This window comes from Budorcas taxicolor, chromosome 11 (genome assembly GCF_023091745.1).
Source record: "Budorcas taxicolor isolate Tak-1 chromosome 11, Takin1.1, whole genome shotgun sequence".
Lineage (NCBI taxonomy): Eukaryota > Metazoa > Chordata > Mammalia > Artiodactyla > Bovidae > Budorcas > Budorcas taxicolor.
In genome coordinates this window covers 135,620,145-135,635,861 of record NC_068920.1, presented here as the reverse complement: position 1 = coordinate 135,635,861, position 15,717 = coordinate 135,620,145, and the positions used below count along the sequence as shown (strand labels likewise).

Genomic DNA, 15,717 nt, shown 5'->3' with positions numbered 1-15,717 from the left:
TCCCTTGGACTGCCAGGAGATCAAACCAATCAATCCTAAGGAAATCAGTCCTGAATATTCATTGGAAGGACTGATGCTGAAGCTGAAGCTCAAATACTTTGGCCACCTGATGTGAAGAGCCAACTCATTGGAAATGCCTCTGATGGTGGGAAAGATTGAAGGCAGGAAGAGAAGGGGGTGACAGAGGATGAGATGGTTGGATGACATTGTTGACTTGATGGACATGAGCTTGAGCAAGCTCCAGGAAGTAGTGAAGGACAGGAAAATCTGAAGTGCTGCAGTTCATGGGACCTCAAAGAGTCAGACATCACTTAGCAATTGAATAACGGCAGTCTGAAAAAAGGATGCCATCGGGGGACTTCTCTGGTAGTCCAGTGGTTAAGACCCTGTGCTCCCAATGCAGGGGGCCCAGGTTCAATCCCTGCTCAGGGAACTAGATCCCACATGCGGCAAGTGATGATCCCATATGCCACAGAATATTGCAGATCCCATGAGCAACAACTAAGATCCAGTGAAGTGAAATAAATAATAATAATAAAAGATGCTATCAGAAATGGGGAGGCATTTAGAGCAGAAATTATTTCCTTATTTACTGAGAATTTTTTTTTCACCGAAACCACTTCTAAGCTGGCCCCAGCAAAGCCAAAGAGGATGCCCAGTTGTCACTTCCCTTCCTTTCTGCTGCACCTGCATCTACAGCCACCCTCTGTTCCTTTAAGCCCTTTCCCTTTTTCCCAGTGTCTTTCCTATTCCTCTGTCAGCCTCCTGTCTCTGAGCTAGGGAAGTTGGTCCTGATGCTCTCTCTCAGGCTGACTCAGATCTTTAGCCCTGATCTCTCTACAAAATTAAAGGCTTAAACTTCTGCATCAGAAAGTCGGACTGGGAAAAAACATTTGGGAAATCATAAATTTACACACTTCTGTTCAACAGCCAAAACATCACTGCTCTCACCCTTACTGTCTGTGTACTTCTGGTCCTCAGAAGCAAAGGACCACAAGAGGGTGAGAGGGACACCTGATTTGTGCCCAGCCCTGGGACAGACAGCTCTGAGAGGGATGCTCTCTGCTTGATGTCTTCATAGCTTCACTGAGAGTAATAGATGCTCTATGTGATGGGGCCAACAGTGCATGCTACATGCTTCTTCCTGACAGTACTGTTGCAAGATGGTGTGTGTGTGTGTTTGTGAGAGAGAGAGAGAGAGAATAATTCTGGGAAGTCCAGTTTGGGCCTTTTGAAATGTATCAAACATCTATATCCACAGTAACCTGGGATTTAATTTTCCTGCCCCAGCCTCTCTTTTTAACAAAGGAAGAGCCTGCCTATCTCACAGAACTTCTCCTTTTATATAAGTTAAGTCTTCCCTCCTGCCATGGTTGTAGGTCATGACCTTGGTTGCTCCCTGCAGATTGAAAAGTTTGACTCCTAGATCTATACGTGACCAGCTTAATTTTAGAGAGACTGTCTGAAGTACTTCACCGTGGTTGAGTTTCCACGTCATTTATCACCGACATCGTCTCATGCATGAAAGTGCAAGGAGATTTAAGGAGCTGGCATTTGCTCACAAGGTCTTCTTTGCAGGAATGGTCCCTAACATGCTACTTAACTCGCTTTGTCACTGAAACATAACTCCTCTCCCCAGCATTTCTGTCTTCCCACTGAATAGCAAAACCCTGAGTAAGTGGGGAGCTTTACTCAGAACTTGTAAGTCCTATTGTACTAAAATGTGCATGACACCCATGGGGCAAGGTCACCACCTGTCTTTGCACTCTAAATCCCATGCCTCAAAAACAGCTAGAAAGAGCTTGGTTTTGTAAGAACATGTTGCCTGAATAACCAAGAAGCCCTCTGACACCACCTAGAAGATAAATCAAGAAAACATCACTTTTCTGAGTTTGAAGAGAACTGGGTTTTGTTTTGATCTCATCTGGAGTTTTGCTTCTTTGATTTATTTTCATTTTCCAAACCCACATCTTACTTTACTCTATTAAAACTGAAAAAAAAATTATAATCAAGATAAAAATCTTGATGAGTCTATAACTAATTTTATGGGATTCTTCATTTTAGTACTTTGGCCACTTGATGTGAAGAGCTGACTCATCGGAGAAGACCTTGATGATGGGAAGGATTGAGGAAGTGAAGGGGGTGACAGAGGTTGAGATGGTTGAATGGCATCACTTACTCAATGGACATGAGTTTGAGAAAACTCCAGGAGATAGAGAGGGACAGGGAAGCCTGGTGTGTTGCAGTCCTTGGGATCACAAAGAGTCAGACATGACTTAGTGACTGAACAACAACATTTTAGAAATAAAATTTCTAGTTTCACAAAAACAAGCGACTATAATAGGAGAAACATTCTCTGGTAAGGGAGTCAATATTTAGGATTGTACAAGTGCAAGGAGTCAAACTGAGCTTGCAAAATCAGAAGTCACTCAGAATCGACATTTTCTCCAAAAAAACAGACACTACATTCTGAAATATTAATACTCTATTCAGTTAACAGAATATCCTCTCACAGGTTCTGTACTCAGAGTTTGAAAGATCTAATATAGATCTACCCTGTTATATAGGCACTCCAAGGACCAGTCCCAACACACACACATCCACAAATACCCACACACCCACACACCCACCCACCCACCTACACACACACACAGGCACACATACACACAGACAGATGGTTTCTGACATATGGTCCTACATTGCCTCAACTGAAGACATTTATTTATTTGAAAATTAGTATACTCTGAAGTTTTGATTAGTCCTTGAGAATGAGCCCCTCTCAGGAAGGATATGTATTAAACTAGTATGAAAAGGCAAAAACTAGTAACAGGACAACTTATACCCTAGAGATAAAGCTTCTGTGACATTTATGTATTAGACTTACTGGATTATTTGAAAACTTCTTGATGATTATAAGTGAAGGTACATCCCATTTAATCTATTTGTATCTTAGCTACAGAGAACTAATGAGTCATTATTCAGTTTTGCCATATACTTAGATTTGTATTGCTGTCTGTTTCACTGTAGACCTGCTCATTTTGGTCAATGTATAGTAGTAATATTGGTGAACGTATAATGAGCGCTTACTAAGTTCTAGGTTCTTTACAAGAACTGTCTCATTTGATAGCAATGCTTTATTTTCCTCATTCACAGATGAGGAAAGTAAAACAATGAGAGCCTAGGTTACCTGCCCAGGTGATACAGAGTCCAGGAGGTCTGGCTCTCGATTTTCCAGACTTCACTAGTCTACCTTTCTGCCTTGCTGCTGGTATGGGAGCTAGCTAACCAAGCCTTGTCCTCAATGTCTGACCTTAAAGCAAATACTCCAGCAAATGTACATAAGGTGAGCCACAGGGAGGGACATCCTGTGCAGTTCCCTCCCCTTGAGTGCAGGCAGAACTTGAGATGGCTTCTAGATGATAGAATATAGCAAAGGTGATGGGTTAGTCCCCCATGGTGATATTATGTTATATATGATTCTGTTATATAGTGAGCTGCCATGTTATGGGGGCCTGTGAGAAGGCCATGAGGTAAGGACTGTAGGCAGCCTTTTAAACTGAAAACTATCCCCAGAAGACAGCCAGTAAGACAACGGGGACCTCAGTCTGAATTCTGATCTGAATTCTGCCAACAACCACTTTGGACAACAACTCTGAGCTTTGGATGAGAACACAGCCTGGCCAATACCTTGATTTCAGCTTATGAGTTGCAGAGCAAGGGGTCCAGCTAAAGCCTTGCCCAGACTCCTGATTCATGTTTTAAGTCACTGAATAGGGTAACTGTTGACATTCCTGTTGTCCTGGACAGTGATCTGTTTCTCACTTACTGCAAACAAAAATCTCCTTAGAGCTCATTGGATCTCCAGTTCTGGTTTCCTCCAAATTTGCCTGCTTTTTGGATAGCTTTTGAAAATGTGTAACTTGATATGTAATTCATTATCAAATGTAGTATTAGCATCTAAAAATCTACAGAATGAAGTCATGGGATACTGTAAAAAGCCCTCCCTGGTTTGGTTCCAAATTACATGTGTTCTAATCTCTTGCCACCCACTTCATGCACTATTCATTAATCTGGTTTTTCAATCAACCCACAGTTATATGCTGCCTATCTCTTATCAGAAAGTGTTCTATACACTGTGAATATGAAACCTAAATAACATTTATTCCAAAATAGGCCTCTAAAGCAGTTTAAGAAACAGACAACTTAATCAACTATCCATTCAACACAAAAAGGCCATATCTTGAAGAAATCAAATGGTATAACTCCAACTCTATCACTTAGTATTGATGAGAATTTGGAGAAGTCAATGTTTGTCTCTGAACTTCAGTGTTCTCACTTGCAAATATTGGAAATAACACCTAACATCCAACAGCAAAATGGAGGGGGATAAAACTTGATGATACCAATAAAGCTATTAGCATAAAACTAAATACAGAGAGAAGATCTAATAGGTATTTACTAAATTTTGATATTCAGTTTTGTTGTATTTGTTGTCACTTATCTCTCACATGAAGTGGAACAGGCCAAGGATCAGGGCCGTGTGGTGGGAGAGACAGGATGCTCAGAGGAAACAAGCCTTGGGCTGAGTCTAGAAGGATGGAGGACTTATCTCCAAACAAGGAAACTTTCCAGGTCAGGAGGACAACATGTGTGTGAAAACACAGATGCCTAAAACAGCAGGATGTGTTGCAGACACAGTAGTTGGGCTTGTCTGAGAAAAAGATGCATGTAGGAGAGTTAATTTATAATCTCTCTCATTTATTTTTCCCAGTACCCATCTTTACTCCCTCACAAAACAAAAAGAAGAAAAATGTATCTGGCACTCATGATGTACCAGACATTGCTTTAAGGACTTTATACTTAAGAAGCCCCTTTCTCTTCTGAACAATAGGTTGTGTGACTAGTAAATCATAGATCTGAAATCTGAACCCAAGGATGGGTGGTTCTGCACTCCAGTATGTATATATCTCCAAAGTCTACCAAAACTAACAGAAGCGAGGAAACAAATAAGGAAAACACCTGGGTGTTTTTCCAAATCATTAAATCTTACCAAGTTTACTGTTTTTAGCACAAATGAGAAAAATGAAACTCAGGAGGCTAAGTGACTCTTCCTTCAATACTGAATGCAGTAACTGTAAGTTATAATGTTAGAATCCATATACCTTCAGCAACATAAAATTCCTACCATGTCCGTGAATGCATATCATGCATATATACATATGTTTGTTGCATAGATTTATATGTATGCATGCATGTATGTTGGGAGTATCTGTTTAGTAGAGTGAGTAATTTAATGGTCTTTGCTCCATGAACTGTGTGCTTTGTGCTTAAAATCAATCAAATATTGACTGATTGACCTTCCAGTTGAAAACAGCAGTGAGAAAGCAGCCTTTCATACCACTTTAGAACAGGCACAAATATCAGATACAGAATTTCTTACAAATGTCTTGAAGTCTTTCTGGGAAAGGGGGTATTTCAAATGAATAAAATAGAAACTCCTACTGTACAAATTAAAAACAAACAAACAAACAAACTACTCTTTTTAGAATGTGCTGTGCTCAGTCATTTTAATTGCATCCAACTCTATGCAACAGTCATAGTGTCGGCTGTAGCCGACCAGGCTTCTCGGTTCATGGGATTCTCCAGGCAAGAAAACTGGAATGGATTGCCATGCCCCCTCCAGGGAATCTTCCCCACCCTGGGATCAAACCCACACCTCTTCTGTCTCCTACATTGGCAGGCGGGTTCTTTACCACTAGCACCACCTGGGAAGCCCTTTTAGAATACAGGTTCAGTTCAGGTCAGTTCAGTTCAGTCGCTCAGTTGTGTCCGACTCTTAGCGACCCCATGAATCGCAGCACGCCAGGCCTCCCTGTCCATAACCATCTCCCAGAGTTTACTCAGACTCACGTCCGTCGAGTCCGTGATGCCATCCAGCCATCTCATCCTCTGTCGTCCCCTTCTCCTCCTACCCCCAATCCCTCCCAGCATCAGAGTCTTTTCCAAGGAGTCAACTCTTCACATGAGGTGGCCAAAGTACTGGAGCTTCAGCTTTAGCATCATTCCTTCCAAAGAAATCCCAGGGTTGATCTCCTTCAGAATGGACTGGTTGGATCTCCTTGCAGTCCAAGGGACTCGCAAGAGTCTTCTCCAGCACCACAGTTCAAAAGCATCAATTCTTCGGCACTCAACCTTCTTCACAATTCAACTCTCACATCCATACATGACCACAGGAAAAACCATAGCCTTGACTAGACAGACCTTAGTCGGCAAAGTAATGTCTCTGCTTTTGAATATGCTATCTAGGTTGGTCATAACTTTTCTTCCAAGAAGTAAGCGTCTGTTAATTTCATGGCTGCAGTCACCATCTGCAGTGATTTTGGAGCCCCAAAAGATAAAGTCTGACACTGTTTCTACTGTTTCCCCATCTATTTCCCATGAAGTGATGATACCAGATGCCGCGATCTTCTTTTTCTGAATGTTGAGCTTGAAGCCAACTTTTTCACACTCCTCTTTCACTTTCATCAAGAGGCTTTTTAGCTCCTCTTCACTTTCTGCCATAAGGGTGGTGTCATCTGCATATCTGAGGTTATTGATATTTCTCCCGGCAATCTTCATTCCAGCTTGTGTTTCTTCCAGCCCAGCGTTTCTCATGATGTACTCTGCATAGAAGTTAAATAAGTAGGGTGACAATATACAGCCTTGACGTACTCCTTTTCCTATTTGGAACCAGTCTGTTGTTCCATGTCCAGGTCTAACTGTTGCTTCCTGACCTGCATACAGATTTCTCAAGAGGCAGGTTAGGTGGGTCTGGTATTCCCATCTCTTTCAGAATTTTCCACAGTTTATTGTGATCCACACAGTCAAAGCCTTTGGTATAGTCAATAAAGCAGAAATAGATGTTTTTCTGGAACTCTCTTGCTTTTTTGATGATCCAGTGGATGTTGGCAATTTGATCTCGGGTTCCTCTGCCTTTTCTAAAACCAGCTTGAACATCAGGGAGTTCATAGTTCATGTATTGCTGAAGCCTGGCTTGGAGAATTTTGAGCATTACTTTACTAGCATGTGAGATGAGTGCAATTGTGTGGTAGTTTGTGCATTCTTTGGCATTGCCTTTCTTTGGAATTGGAATGAAAACTGACCTTTTCCAGTCCTGTGGCCACTGCTGAGGTGTCCAAATGTGCTGGCATGTTGAGTGCAGCACTTTCACTGCACTCATCTTTCAGGATTTGAAACAGCTCAACTGGAATTCCATCACCTCCACTAGCTTTGTTCATAGTGATGCTTTCTAGGGCCCAGTTGACTTCACATTCCAGAATGTCTGGCTCTAGATTAGTGATCACATTATCATGATTATCTGGGTCGTGAAGATCTTTTTTGCAGAGTTCGTCCGTGTATTCTTGCCACCTTTTCTTAATACCTTCTGCTTCTGTTAGGTCCATACCATTTCTGTCCTTTATTAAGCCCATCTTTGTATGAAATGTTCCCTTGGTATCTCTAATTTTCTTGAAGAGATCTCTAGTCTTTCCCATTCTATTGTTTTCCTCTATTTCTTTGCATTGATCGCTGAAGAAGGCTTTCTCATCTCTTCTTGCTATTCTCTGGAACTCTGCATTCATATGCTTATATCTTTCCTTTTCTCCTTTGCTTTTCACCTCTCTTCTTTTCATAGCTATTTGTAAGGCCTCCCCAGACAGCCATTTTGCTTTTTTGCATTTCTTTTCCATGGGGATGGTCTTGATCCCTGTCTCCTGTAGAATGTCACAAACCTCATTCCATAGTTCATCAGGCACTCTATCTATCAGATCTAGTCCCTTAAATCTATTTCTCACTTCCATTGTATAATCATAAGGGATTTGATTTAGGTCATACCTGAATGGTCTGGCGGTTTTCCCTACTTTCTTCAATTTCAGTCTGAATTTGGCAGTAAGGAGTTCATGATCTGAGCCACAGTCAACTCCTGGTCTTGTTTTTGTTGACTGTATAGAGCTTCTCCATCTTTGGCTGCAAAGAATATATCAATCTGATTTTGGTGTTGACCATCTGGTGATGTTCATGTGTAGAGTCTTCTCTTGTGTTCTTGGAAGAGGGTGTTTGCTATGACCAGTGCATTTTCTTGGCAAAACTTTATTAGTCTTTGCCCTGCTTCATTCCGCATTCCAAGGCCAAATTTACCTGTTACTCCAGGTGTTTCTTGACTTCCTACTTTTGCATTCCAGTCCCCTATAATGAAAAGGACATCTTTTGGGGTGTTACTTCTAAAAGACCTTGTAGGTCTTCATAAAACCGTTCAACTTCAGTTTCTTCAGCGTTACTGGTTGGGGCATAGACTTGGATAACTGTGATATTGAATGGTTTGCCTTGGAAATGAACTCAGATCTTCTGTCATTTTTGAGATTGCATCCAAGTACTGCATTTGGGACTCTTTTGTTGACCATGATGGCTACTCCATTTCTTCTGAGGGACTCCTGCCTGCAGTAGTAGATATAATGTGGACCACTGGAGAAGGGAATGGCAAGCTACTTCAGTATTCTTGCCTTGAGAACCCCGTGAACAGTATGAAAAGGCAAAATGATAGGATACCAAAAGAGGAACTCCCCAGGTCATTAGGTGCCCAATATGCTACTGGAGATCAGTGGAGAAATAACTCCAGAAAGAATGAAGGGATGGAGCCAAAGCAAAAACAATACCCAGCTATGGATGTGACTGGTGATAGAAGCAATATCTGATACTATAAAGAGCAATATTGCACAGGAACCTGGAATGTCAGGTCCATGAAGCAAGGCAAATTGGAAGTGGTCAAACAAGAGATGGCAAGGGTGAACGTCGACATTCTAGGAATCAGTGAACTAAAATGGACTGGAATGGGTGAATTTAACTCAGAATACAGGTAATTCATTTAAACTTCCATGGTGGCTCAGACGGTAAAGTGTCTGCCTACAATGCGGGAGACCTTATGGCAGAAAGTGAAGAGGAACTAAAAAGCCTCTTGATGAAAGTGAAAGAGAAGAGTGAAAAAGTTGGCTTAAAGCTCAACATTCAGAAAATGAAGATCATGAAATCTGGTCCCATCACTTCATGGGAAATACATGGGGAAACAGTAGAAACAGTGGCAGACTTTATCTTTTGGGGCTCCAAAGTCACTGCAGATGGTGACTGCAGCCATGAAATTAAAAGACGCTTATTCCTTGGAAGGAAAGTTATGACCAACCTAGATAGCATATTCAAAAGCAGAGACATTACTTTACCAACAAAGTTCTGTCTAGTCAAGGCTATGGTTTTTCCAGTGGTCATGTATGGATGTGAGAGTTGGATGGTGAAGAAAGCTGAGTGCCGAAGAATTGATGCATTTGAACTATGATGTTGGAGAAGACTCTTGAGAGTCCCTTGGACTGCAAGGAGATCCAACCAGTTCATTCTAAAGGAGATCAGTCCTGGGTGTTCTTTGGAAAGAATGATGCTGAAGCTGAAACTAATACTTTGGCCACCTCATGTGAAGTATTGACTCAGTGGAAAAGACCTTGATGCTGGGAGGGATTGGGGGCAGGAGGAGAAGGGGACAACAGAGGATGAGATGGCTGGATGGCATCACCGACTCAATGGACATGAGTTTGGGTGAAGTCCGGGAATTGGTGATGGTCAGGGAGGCCTGGCGTGCTGCAATTTATGGGGTTGCAGAGTCAGACACGATTGAGTGACTGAACTGAACTGAACTGAATTCATTCAAAAGACCCAAGGTCACCAAACAATTTTTTCTTAAAATGCACTTCTAAATGTATCTAGATTTTGCACATAATTTCATCATTTCATTTAACAAACATTTCTTGAATGCTTACTGAATGTGATGTACTATTCCTGGGATACAACACAGACATGACCCCAGCCCTGGTGAAACTTCTGCTACAGCAGAGGAAAACAAACAATACATAAGATATTTAACAAAAGCTATATAATATGTGATATAGTGGTAAGTTCCAGGGGAGAAGAGAATACAGATTCAGGTAAAGGAGAGCTAGAGGTAAGGGCTATGTATTAAATACAGGAGTCAGATTAACCCTTTTAAAAAGACGACAATGGAAAACACTTAGAGATGGTGAGAGAAGACAGGTATCTGGAGAAGAGCTTTCCAGGCTGAGGAAATAAGAGCAAAGGCCCTGAAGCAGGAGTGTGTCTGGCTTAAGAAACGCCAGGGAGTCCTGCTGCTGCTGCTGCAAAGTTGCTTCAGTCGTGTCCGACTCTGTGCGACGCCACAGACCGCAGCCCACCAGGCTCCCCCGTCCATGGGATTTTCCAGGCAAGTGTACTGGAGGGGGTTGCCATTTCCTTCTCTAACCAGGGAGTCCAGTGGGATTCAAACAGCATGACTAAGGGTAGGACATAACAGAAGAGGTAATGGAGCCAGACCGTGAGGAGAGTCCCCTCTGCAATGGAAACCCACAAGGGATTTGAGCTGACACTCTCACTGTTTGACAAATGTTTAAAATGTTTCTTAGGGAGACTGTATAAAAACGACGTAGTTATCCAAATGAGAATGCTGGTGACACACTGTACAATGTTTCTGTCTCAGGGGACTTCCAACACAGCGCCATCAAGCAGTATGTTTCCTACAGATTTTTTTGAAACCTAATGACCTAACAATAGATTCTATTATTTTTCATTTTAACTGTAAATTCCATTCCTAATCCCCTAAGTTATTGTAAAAATCATGTGTAAAGTTTATAATATGCCACTTTTGAGTCATGATTAATCGTCTTTAGTTTATATAAATATAATACATTACACTAACTGTTTTTCAAATGTTAGAATAATTTTGCATGCCCGTGGAAAATCCTCATGATGTTTTCTTTCTCTGATGCTTGGTTACTTCTGACTAGGTGCTGATTTTTTTCATGAAAAAAATTATTTGTAGTAATTATTTCAGTCCTAGAACAAATCTTTTTTCAAAGAAATTCTATGTTTGCTTGCCAACATTTGATATTGTCAAATTTCTGATTTTTTGACACTAATATAGTTTCTAATAGTGAGGTGGCCTCATGTTATTGATATAAAATCTATTTTGTCATAGTTTGTTATTAATTAGGATACAACTGAAGTTTATTTCTTGGCATTTATTTCAGATTTTTGGATCTCTAATCACTTCATGGGAAATAGATGGGGAAACAGTGGCAACAGTGTCAGACTTCATCTTTTGGGGCTCCAAAATCACTGCAGATGGTGATTGCAGCCATGAAATTAAAAGATGCTTACTCCTTGGAAGAAAAGTTATGACCAACCTAGATAGCATATTCAAAAGCAGAGACATTACTTTGCCAACAAAGGTCCGTCTAGTCAAGGCTATGGTTTTTCCTGTGGTCATGTATGGACGTGAGAGTTGGACTGTGAAGAAAGCTGAGCACTGAAGAATTGATGCTTTTGAACTATGGTGTTGGAGAAGACTCTTGAGAGTCCCTTGGACTGCAAGGAGATCCAACCAGTCCATTCTAAAGGAGATCAGTCCTGGGTGTTCATTGGAAGGACTGATACTAAAGCTGAAACTCCAGTACTTTGGCCACCTCATGCAAACAGTTGACTCATTGGAAAAGACTGATGCTGGGAGGGATTGGGGGCAGGAGGAGAAGGGGACGACAGAGGATGAGATGGCTGGATGGCACAACCACCTCGATGGACATGAGTTTGAGTGAACTCCAGGAGTTGGTGATGGACCGGGAGGCCTGGCGTGCTGCGATTCATGGGGTCGCAAAGAGTCTGACATGACTGAGTGACTGAATTGAACTGAACTGAACTGAACTGAACTGACTGAAAAGTGAAATTAGTCCATTTCTTTCTTTTTTTTTTGTTTTAGCCTTTCCTTGTTTTGGTATAATAGTTACAAAATTCTCATAGATATGTGAATTTTTCTTTTTTAATTTTCTTAAGTAAATTACATATTTATCATAGGAAACTTTTAAATTGAGTCATCATTTCTCTGTTTTATTTTCCTGATTTCTGTTGCACTAATAAAGATTTATATAATCCATTTTATGTCGCTCAGTCGTGTCTGACTCTTTGTGACCCGTGGACTCTAGCCCACCAAGCTCCTCTGTTCATGGGATTTTCCATGGGATTTTCCAGGCAAGAATACTGGAGTGTGTTGTCATTTCCTTCTTCAGGGGATCTTTCCGACCCAGGGATCGAACCCAGTCGCCCACATTGCAGGCAGACGCTTTAACCTCTGCACCACCAGGGAAGCCCTTTTCTCTACTGATATGAAGCCGTAAATTATATTATCAATCTTCAAATACTTTACCCAAATTTAACAACACATTTTTCTACTAAAGCTAAAGTTATTCAATGTTTTTTCCTGCCTTGCAAAACTTATCAAAAATCTTAGCATGCCTTAAAAATTTATAGCACTCCCATTATGTTATTGCTGTTTGTATTTTTAGAGTTACCTTTATACATACGAAAAATTATTTTTACTTACAGACATAATTTTATTTTTCCTGTGTTCACTTGTTTCCATGCTCTGAATTCACATCTCCTCTACCTGAAGAGCATGCTGCAATAAATTTTTTGATATTATTCTGTAAATGGTTTAACAGTTTTTATGTAACTGAAAAATGTCTGTACTTTACCCTCACTCAGGAATGGAGATTCAGCTGAGTGTGAAAATCTAAGTTAACCGTGAGTTTCCCTCAGGATTTTGAATATATGATTCGATTGTCTTCTGGAAATTCTTCTGGGTGATATCTGTTCTCAGTCAAATTACAGTTTATGTGTAGGTAATCTGTATTTTCTCTCTGCTAGCTTTTAAGATGTTTCACCTTCTCTGTAATGGTTTTCAATTTCACTCTTGCATGTCACAGTGTGAATCTGTTTTTGTTCTTCCAATATGGCATTTGTTGCATATTTTCTGAATGAGGAATCAGAATTTTTTGAAATCTGAAAAATCTCATTGCTTCTCTACCATCCCACCTTATCTTTTCTTCCAGAATTTGTACTAGATGTATGGTGGGGCTTATCCATCTACCATTCACTTAACGATTTTCCAGTTCTCACTTTCCTTCGTCACTGCTTAATTCTGCAATACAATCTTCTAATGGCTCTTATTTCTTTGGGTCCATTCCACATGTCCTCTAACCTATTAAGCTTTTTAACTTCAACTTTCATAAATTCCAAGATTTCAATTGCACTTTATTTTTTTCAGGTTACTTTTTCATAATCTGTTCATGTAATGGGTATTATCAAATTATTTACCACTTGAAATCCTAAACATATTTGAATTAATTATTTAGAATAATATTAAATCACTTCACAAGAGTGAATTGACATTGGAACCAACAGTTACATTAGCCTTCTTTCTTAACACATAATTCTTCATGTCCTTGAGAGTGGTATTTGCAGTCTCCTTTGAATTACAGGGACCCTCTCCCCTGTACTCAGTTTTCTCAGTGTAGAAGGTCAGACTTTGTCTCTTTCCAGGCCCCAGATCTAGATTTTGAGTGCTATGCCTGGGCTTTGCCTCAGTGATTCTTGAGAGTATTACAGATTGAGCTGGTGTTCTTGCCATGAGGTTCTTTCTTTTATCCCCTCTTAGCTCTAGCTCATAGTGTCCTCTAAAACCATGGGTCAAGCAGATTTTCTGCAGAATATTTTTATCCTCCCTTCACTGGCTGTGAAGGAGATACTGAGCCTGCCTTCTGTCTCTAATCTAACACGGAACACTTTTACCCATGGTTAGTCCTCTGAACTGAACTTTCATCTATCACATCTTGCTTTCACATCAGCTTGGAGGATTAAGGCTTCAAACTATGAAAGGCCCATATTCTGATCAAGAACAGTTAGAAATAGCTGCTGCTGCTGCTAAGTCACTTCAGTTGTGTCCGACTCTGTGCGACCCCATAGACGGCAGCCCACCAGGATCCCCCGTCCCTGGGATTCTCCAGGCAAGAACACTGGAGTGGGTTGCCAGTTCCTTCTCCAATGCATGAAAGTGAAAAGTGAAAGTGAAGTCGCTCAGTCATGTCCGACTCTTAGCGACCCCATGGACTGCAGCCCACCAGGCTCCTCCGTCCGTGGGATTTTCCAGGCAAAAGTACTGGAGTGGGGTGCCATTGCCTTCTCTAGATAAAAATTTTAAAACTTTGTTTTAGGCTTTGGAGTTATAAGGGGGCTGCTTGGACTTGAGGAACCTGATCCTACAGAAAAGGAGGCACATAGAAGTGGTCACAGTGTTCTGGAAGCCTTGTTTACCCCCGGGGATTTGTCTATTCTTGGCACAGGAGGTGAAGCTGAGATGCTTGGCAGAGACTAACTACTACAAGACAGAAAACTAGCAAAGCTATTTAATACCTCCTGAGGTTGAAAATTTAAAAAAAAAAAAAAAAGGAAGTTTTGCAGCTGCCAAGGGATCAAGTCTGGAGGAAATATGTTCTATGAGAGATGAGAGAGAGGAAAGTAAACTGGACACTCAGTGCTTTAGATCAGGGTTTCTCAACACATGTGTTGCATGAGATAATTCTTTATGGTGGGAGGCTGTCCTGTGCATTACAGAATGTTGTGGGTAGAGGCTAAGCAGCATCCTTAGCCTCTACCCACAAGATGTCAGTAGGAACCCACCCCCTACCCCCACCCCTAGAGTTGTGAACCTAAAATTTCTTCAGATATGGCCCAATATCTGCTGAGGAGAAAAATCATCCTGATTGATAATCAAGAGTTTAGGCTCTTCAAATATTTGCCAAATCCTTAAAGTTCACAGAGTAAAAGGTTAAGAAACCAAACAGAAAAAAAAAAATCTGAATAACAGCAAAATGTTCACATCACAATGTACAGAGATTGAAAATTAGAATTTCTTTAGGGGGAAAGATCCTATCAAATGGTCCTACATTGCAACTTTGATGGTACCTTCTAGCCTGAACTTGACAACAATGGTGACTCAGCCTTTAATAAGCTCAGTTCCTAATTAGAGATGATCTATTCTATGATAGTTAACTGACAGACAACAAAGGAATCATCACTGGAAGAAGATAATATCAATGAGAAATCCTATAATTTTTTAACACACAATGGCTTGTGCTCAATCAAAACTTTCTATGCATAACAAGAAGTAGAGTCAGCTAATAGGAAATGAAACAGGTAATAAAGTAGATCCATAGTGATCAAGGTATTTGGGTTATCAAGTATGGATTCTGAATATTATTCAATAACCCAATATTATGAGGTCAAAAAGTAGATGAAAAGATCAAAAATATAAAGTTTAAATCTTCAAATAAATTTCTAAATGTGACTTTGAGAACTAAAATATGTAATTATTAAAGAGAAGTTAAAACAGGGCTTAATAGTAGATACAATATATCTTGGCATGTGATCCTTCGTCACGTTTACCATTGCTTTCCTTGTCTCATCTTCTTTTTCTCTCATACTTATAAATACCCTTGTGAGAACATCAGGCCCGTGAAGGATAAACTTCTATCTCTAGCTTTTTAATCTAATCATATCTGCAAAATTTAACAAGATTTTTTTAATTTAAGAAAAAAAGTGCAAAACTATACATTGAAAACTACAAAATGTCACTGGGAGAAACTAAAGGCTTCCAAAAATGGAGAGATATACCATGTTCATGGATCAGATGACTCAATATCTTTAAGATGTCAATTCTCCCTAAATTGGTCTAGAGCTTTTTGGCTTTTGCTTGGTTATTTTACTTTTGTGTGTGTGGAAATTGACATGTGGATTCTA

General features: G+C 40.4%; 1 non-coding gene across 1 annotated transcript; it reads left to right on the top strand.

Moving 5' to 3' along the window:
- The first annotated feature begins 360 nt into the window (after window positions 1-360).
- Window positions 361-433, top strand: TRNAG-CCC (transfer RNA glycine (anticodon CCC)). The gene has a single exon. It is a non-coding gene; the product is annotated as a tRNA-Gly (tRNA).
- Window positions 434-15,717: the final 15,284 nt, after the last annotated feature.